The following is a 7,188-nucleotide window of genomic DNA, read 5'->3' as shown; positions in this document are numbered from 1 at the left end:
GCGGTCTTTATTCAGACAAGAGGAAAGAAGTCATCAAATATTTGGGTTCTTGTTACTGTAAAGCAGGGGACGGGTGGCAAATCTTTCAATTACTAGGAATAAAGAAGCAAAATAACACTTACTCACGTACCCTCTCAAAACTTAATCGTGCATTTAATTCTTTTTCATAACTCTGCCAACTAAATTAGCACTCCTAACCTTTTAGTGTCCAGTTTTCTGTGAGTCTGAGCAGACGGGTGCTTTAAAAATAATGGATGGAGTGGGGAAAAGTGACGTTTTAGATATTAGATATTGGAGTTGCCATGACAGCTGTCTATTTGTGGCTGACATTTCTATGGCATTTATCTTCATGAGAGCTCAGAAAAGTGGGTCTATTGTGGTTAGCACTCACTGTATTGACTGTATTCTTTTGTGAATGTTCCCTCAGCATGAAAGTCAATATAAATACAGATGTTTGATGGTAAAATTGAGGACTCTGTGAAGAGGCAGACGTGTGCTGTTGTTTTTCTTTTTCAGCTTTTGCATCAAGCTTAACTTCCTTTCTCTATAGTGTAATAAAAAAGATTTTTATTAGATGTAAAGATGAGTTTATTCAGACCAGTACTATCCACGTTACAGCTTCAGTGTAAGACTGGAAGTCAGGATAGTTTTGCAGTGATTTGTAAACAATGTGCTAAACCTCCTTTAGAGTCTTTTACATTGCCATAATTTTCAGAGAAGACAGAGATGCTGCCTCACACCAAGCTGTGCCTTACTGTGCTATGCTGGGAATTTCTATTCTTTACCCCCCCCGCAGCCTTTATTTAGTAAGTAAGTAAGGAGGTAAAATTTATTTATATAGCACTTTTTAAGACAAGAAGCTATTACAAAGTGCTTCACATGAGAATGTAAAATCATATCAAACAAACAATATAACAATATAAAGGAAGTATAAAAGCATATAAAAAAAACAACATATTACACACGAACATTACCCAAATGCCTGTCTAATCAGATGTGTTTTAAGCTGTTTTTTAAAAGAAGCCACAGAGTGGATGGTGCGTAGCGGGGGAGGTAAACTGTTCCAAAGTATTGGCGCTCGGGTTTAGTAAAGCGCGATCCCCCTTCGTTTTCAGATGGGTCCGTGGAACAGATAGAAGACCACTATTAGTAGTCTACACTATTAGAGTATTGTTGGAGAAGCTCAGTGATATAGGTGGGGGCCTAACCTCGTAAAGACATAAATGTAAAAGTGAGGATTTTAAACTTATATCTGTACCCAACCGGAAGCCAGTGCAAGGATTTTAACATGGGAGTGATATGGGAGAATTTATTACTGTGGGTTAAAGGTCTTGCTGCAGCATTTTGGACCGCTTGGAGGCGATTTAAGGAAGCCTTAGACAGACAGGAAAAGAGTGCGTTACAATAGTCTAACCAGGAGGAGATGAAGGCATGGACAAGCATCTCCAGTTCAGCTTTGGAGACAATAGTCCTAAGTTTGGCAATATTTCTTAAATGAAAGAAGCAGGAGCGGGTCACAGATTTAATATGAGCGTCAAAAGACAGAGACTGATCAAAGATTATTGGGATAATCTTTGATCAATCTCGAGCCACTGCTCAAGTCCACTAAAATGGATCTCAAATAAAATTATAAACTCCAGAGTGACATCCGAGCACGAGCTTCACTTGAATTCACTTGTAAACATCTGAAAATAGGAGACAATGAATAAAAGGAATTAGTTCCCAAACAGTTGAATGTTTAATACTTTGTGATTGGATTTTATTTAATCTATGGCAGTAGCTTCCTGCCTTTAAAAAATGTTACTGTCTGCTGTAGTGACTTTAACCCATCACAGGTGAAATTAAATCATGCTTTGTGACTTGTTATACGTAACCAGTGCCAACCTGTGCAAACTAAGCCTGTTTTTGTGTGACTTGGGCCTCATCTACAAATTATGCCACCAAAAATGTTCACACTTCACTGTCATACTGTCCTCCCACTGATACCTCCACTGGTGTAAATTCATTTTTCAGATGAGCAGTGTCAGTCAGAAAGATGAAAATGAAATTGTGTTTTCATTAATCTCTGTGGATTTCTGAAATGCGCAAGTACGAGTTTGACTTGCCATTTTCTCAGGCATTCAGTCTTCATGGTTTAACAAGTAAATGAGACTCTTGTTAAGTAAATACAACCACAAAATATTTTTATATTTTTTTAAAAATAACTTTCAAATTAGCTGTTTAAAATTGCAATTCTGACTAGACTTGTGACTTGTGTGAATGTGTGTGTGAATGGGTGGACAACTGGATGTGTAAAGCGCTTTGGGGTCCTTAGGGACTAGTAAAGCGCTATACAAATACAGGCCATTTACCATTTACCATTTAGACTTCACTAATGTTGGACTTGATATATTGAGTGCTCTATACTGTTTTTATCTTCTTGCTTAAACTTGAAAAATTCACTGTGAGTGCATTGTACACATTTCCAGTGTAAATTAGAATTTACAGTATACTGCGAATGATTACATTTTGAGGTGAAGATCAGTTTGGGCAACTCAGTTGGTGGGATGTATATGCTGTACAATGAAACTGTACTTTGTAGTGATGATTCCTTTGCTTATAGGTTACAATGAAGATAAAAAAACCCCTACAAGATCAGACCCAGGCAACCATTTTAATACTATTTGAGCTTTAATAACTAACTTCACAGTTCATTTGTCTTGTTGATCGTCATTCACATTGACTGCTTCTTAGTGTATATTTTCAAACTCATTATGAACTGTTTGTTTTCTGTCTACTCTCCGAACTTGTGGTAAACTCACTGAGATTCATTCCTTATACTCTGAAGAAAGAAAAAAATGGCTTTTACAAACCTCTGGCAGTATTTTTGTACCTTCACGTAACCAAAACATCTTTTTATGCAGGTGGTGTCTTAAAAGGCTCATTTTAATAAATGCATGAAACGCAGAGAACCTTTTAAAAGGTAGAAGGTCACTTCACACCCCGGCTCCCTTTTGAAACCTATTTATCTCTCTCTCCTCCCCTTTACTTTGAATTCTTCTCTGTGCTACTAGGTCTACATTAAGTTGAATAAAACTTTCAGGCAGCATCTCTTTAGCATCCCGGGGTTTAAAGTTCCTAAAGGAAAGCATCACTTGACATGAGGAAGACTTAAAGTGTTAATTGCTTGGTGTTCAGTGGCCAGTAAAAGGACTTTATGAGTAATGAGATGTCAGGGACTTAACAAATGACAGCAGACATAGACTCTTTATTGCTCTGCCAGGTTATTTTCAGATACTTGAAGTGTAATATTAGAAATATTGCTATGCATTAAAAGTTTTTTGGCTTGGGTATGAAGCAGTTATCTAAAGTTAATGGTTATTTAGTAAAAGGACATTATAAAACACTCTATGTAGCTGTGGTAGTACATTGCTGAATGCTATTAATAATACTTAATAGTAACACAACCCATAAATATTGCATGCAATTTCCTTCTTGTTGTTTTTTTTTCTCCACATTATTAGAGTATGTTCTTTGGGACGCCAGTCAAAACCAATTACACTGCTAAAATAAAATAAAATAAAGGAACACTTTATAATCAGAGTATAGCATGAAGTCCGTTAAACTTGTGGGTCGATCAGTTTCAGCTGTTTTAGTGTTTATGAAATGAACACAAGGGCTAGAGTGGCAACAATGAGACAACCTCCAAAACACGAATCGTTTTACAGGTAGAGGCTGCTGACATTTTTTCCCTCTGCATCTTTTCTGTTTTGTCACTAGTTTTGCATTTGGCTAGTGTCAGTGTGCCTAGTGGTAGCATGAGCCGATACCTGAACCCTATAGAGGTTGCACAGGTAGTCCAACTCCTCCAGGATGGCACATCAGTACGTGCCATAGTTTCTGTAGGAAAGCTGCAGGGGGCAGTGGAAGGTCCTTAACCAATCAAGAGGACTGGTACCAACAACCTCTCGTGGGCCTTGTAGGGACCATGGAGCCCAATTGGCCCTAGAATACCAGACTTGGCAGGTCCTCCACTGGCACCCTATGCTTTTCACAGATGACAGCAGGTTCACCCTGAGCACATGTGACAGACATGAAAGGGTCTGGAGAAGATGTGGAGAATATTATGCTGTCTGCAACATCGGTTAATGTGACCTTTTTGGTAGTGGGTCAGTGATGGTGTGGGTAGGCATGTCCATGGACATCATGACCTCCACAGGCAATGGCACCCCAACTGCCATTAGGTTGGGGAAATCCTTGGGCTGACTCATTGTCAGACCCTACACTAGTGCAGTGGGTCCTGGGTTCCTCCTGGTGAGTGACCTGGCATCATGTGATAAGAGTATGCAGGCAGTTCCTGGAGGATGAAGGAACTGATACCACTGATTGGCCCCCACGCTCACGTGACCTAAGTCTAATAGAGGGGCATTATGTTTGTCCATCCAACACTTTCTAAGTGTTCCTTTATTTCATTTAATTTTATTTTTTGAGCTGTGTATAAAGATAAATAAAAACCATACAATCCTCAAAGAGAACGGATTTGGTGACAGCAAGGGTTTAAAGATGAACACTGGCATTACACTGTATTTTGAATAAATTAAGATGGCATGCATCGTATTACATACTGCAAGTTGACAGCAATGTGAGTGTTTTACATTCCAGTAAAATGTGTATGTGCTTATGTGGAGTTAATTATTTGATCAGTGCTCCCAGTCATACCTTAAGAGGTGATCGGTCTCTCGAATAATGCTCCTGTAATCCTTAACAGTGCAGGCAGAAAGTCTGCGAGAACATTCAGTGGTTACATTTCAGGCTAACATTATCCAACAATATCCTTTACTACTTTTTATCGCACCAGTGCACATATAATTACATTTTCCTGTAGTTACTGGTGCCCTTGAACACGTCCACAGCGCACAGTTACCTAATACGTCTGTACATTTGTGTGGGTGGGGAAATATTTTTGCGTCATGGTTTAACTGTTTCCTACAGTAAATTAATTGACACAGACTCATATATCAGGAAAAATAATAAATCTAGCAGATGGTTTCCTAAATCCGTCACAGTCAATCCAAAGAAAGGAAGCAGACAGTCGTAAATTTTACCCCCTGTGTGCCCATTTCTTTTGTTTTTGGCTTCATCAAAGAAAATTCCATTAACAGCAGTGGTCTGTGCATAAGCCTTTATTTGAGTCAGCTTGTTGTGTAGATCTTTAAAGCACAAGCTGCTCTCTTTTCTTCTCCCAACCCCTTTATAAAAATGTTTTTAGGTGCCCGATACTAGCTTCCAATTTAGACAGAAAAGGTGGATTTTTCTTCTGCAGATCATCGAAAATATGAATAGAGTCCTTCTCAAGGACACTGACGTCAGCAGTAACAGCTGTATAAGCCGCATGGTTTTACTGTGCATGAAAGCAATCTCACTCACTCAGACACTGAAAAATGTGACAATTTTAAAAACTACACTGGCCAAATGGACTTTCAGCAGAGTTCATGAGAACTGTTACATAATATATCGATTGTCTAGGTCATGAGCAGTGCAGAAGACTGCTCGAGTGACTGAAATGTAATGGAAATAATCTGCATTTATGAGTGGAAGACCACTTACATAGAAGTCATTTATGCTGACGTTGCAATATATAGAGTTTCCTGTTCCTTTGCAGTTTCACATTTGCCACTGCTTTGGTTCTTACTTTAGCATACAACCTTATCATTGTTCTTAAGAACATTTTTTTTCTATGCAAATAATATAAAATTGGCCTCTAAGAAGACAATTGTTTATGATAATAATACTTTATCAATAAAGTCAATACAAGAGATTCTTGTGTGGGTGCAGTTTAAGAAGCGATGCATCACTGTTTCATTTACACAGACAAGTCATCCACTTACAGCTTATATTAATAAGCTCGTTATATTTATGCATTTAGTTATATTTATATTTAGAACACTGTCGTGAGATAACATCTGTGAATTATATTAACTGACACCACTCTTGGTAAGTAGGTACTTTCTTGGTAAGCACCACAAACATTTCCTGTATCTTCTTTTGATAAGTATAGCTCCAAAAAAAGATACAGGACATAGAAGCTATTTGTGATAATAGTTTCTGACAGTTTGTCTTATTTCTGATGAAACAGGAACCATTTAGAACTACCTTAATCCTTCATGGCAGTTCCACAAGGTGCTAGAAGATTTCCTCAGAGATTTTGGTCCATGTTGATGTGAGAGAATCGCACAGGTGCTTCAGATTTGTTGGCTATGCATTCATGATGTGAATGTCCCATCACAACACACCACAAAGGTGCTCTGAGAGTGTTAGAGTGTAATGGCATGTTTACCACTTTGAGATGGTTTGAGCTTTATGATATGGTGCCTTATCCTAATGGAGCAGCCACCTGAAGATGTTTGCACTCAAGACATAAAGAGATAAACATGGTCAGGATGAATAGGCATCAGTGGGCTGTGGCATTTAAACGATCGCCAGGTGGTACTAAAGGGCCCAAAGTGTGCCGTGAATATATCCGCCACACTATTACACCACTAGAGGCAAGATTGACCCATAGTTTCATCTTGTTTATACCAAATTCAGTGGCTAGGTTTTGGAGAGCAATGCAGTGTGCTACTTTTTTAGAATCTGTCGATGATTGATAAGATGACTGCTTACCATTTGAGGCTGGTAAACTGGTGACAAAATCCACCAAGATGTGGGACCAGGGCCAGTGAGGAATTGCTAGAGGCTGAAGCAGACCAGAGGCTTGTTGTGTGCTGCTCTTCCTGGCATTTCAGGTGCAGACTGTGCAGGCTGCTACGTATGTAGACATCTTTCTCTAGCGTGGCTCACCAGAAATAGTCTCAGAAGACAATTTCTACTTACCCCAGGGTGGCAGGCACAGTAGCAGTGTGCCCCCAGTGGATAACAGTGGAACAGGCTGTGGTAGGAACATAGCGGTGAGGGTGGGCGGTCCAGTGTTAGTCAGGGTCGTCCGACAGGGCACCCTGGATGGTCTCCTCCAAATCCCAGGTTAGAGCTCCAACAGTACAGGATGCCGGCAGGATTTGTTCAGGATCCAGCTGACTGGCGTTTTCTGAGAACTGGCATGAGAGAGCATCTGGCTTGATATTTATTGAACCTGAGCGATGGGAGATGTTGAAGAAGTTAAAGAAAAAACAGAGACCAGCAAGCCTGCTGAGGTGAACAGCTCCTTCAATT

This window comes from Oreochromis niloticus, linkage group LG15 (assembly GCF_001858045.2).
Source record: "Oreochromis niloticus isolate F11D_XX linkage group LG15, O_niloticus_UMD_NMBU, whole genome shotgun sequence".
NCBI lineage: Eukaryota > Metazoa > Chordata > Actinopteri > Cichliformes > Cichlidae > Oreochromis > Oreochromis niloticus.
This window is presented reverse-complemented; position numbering follows the sequence as displayed.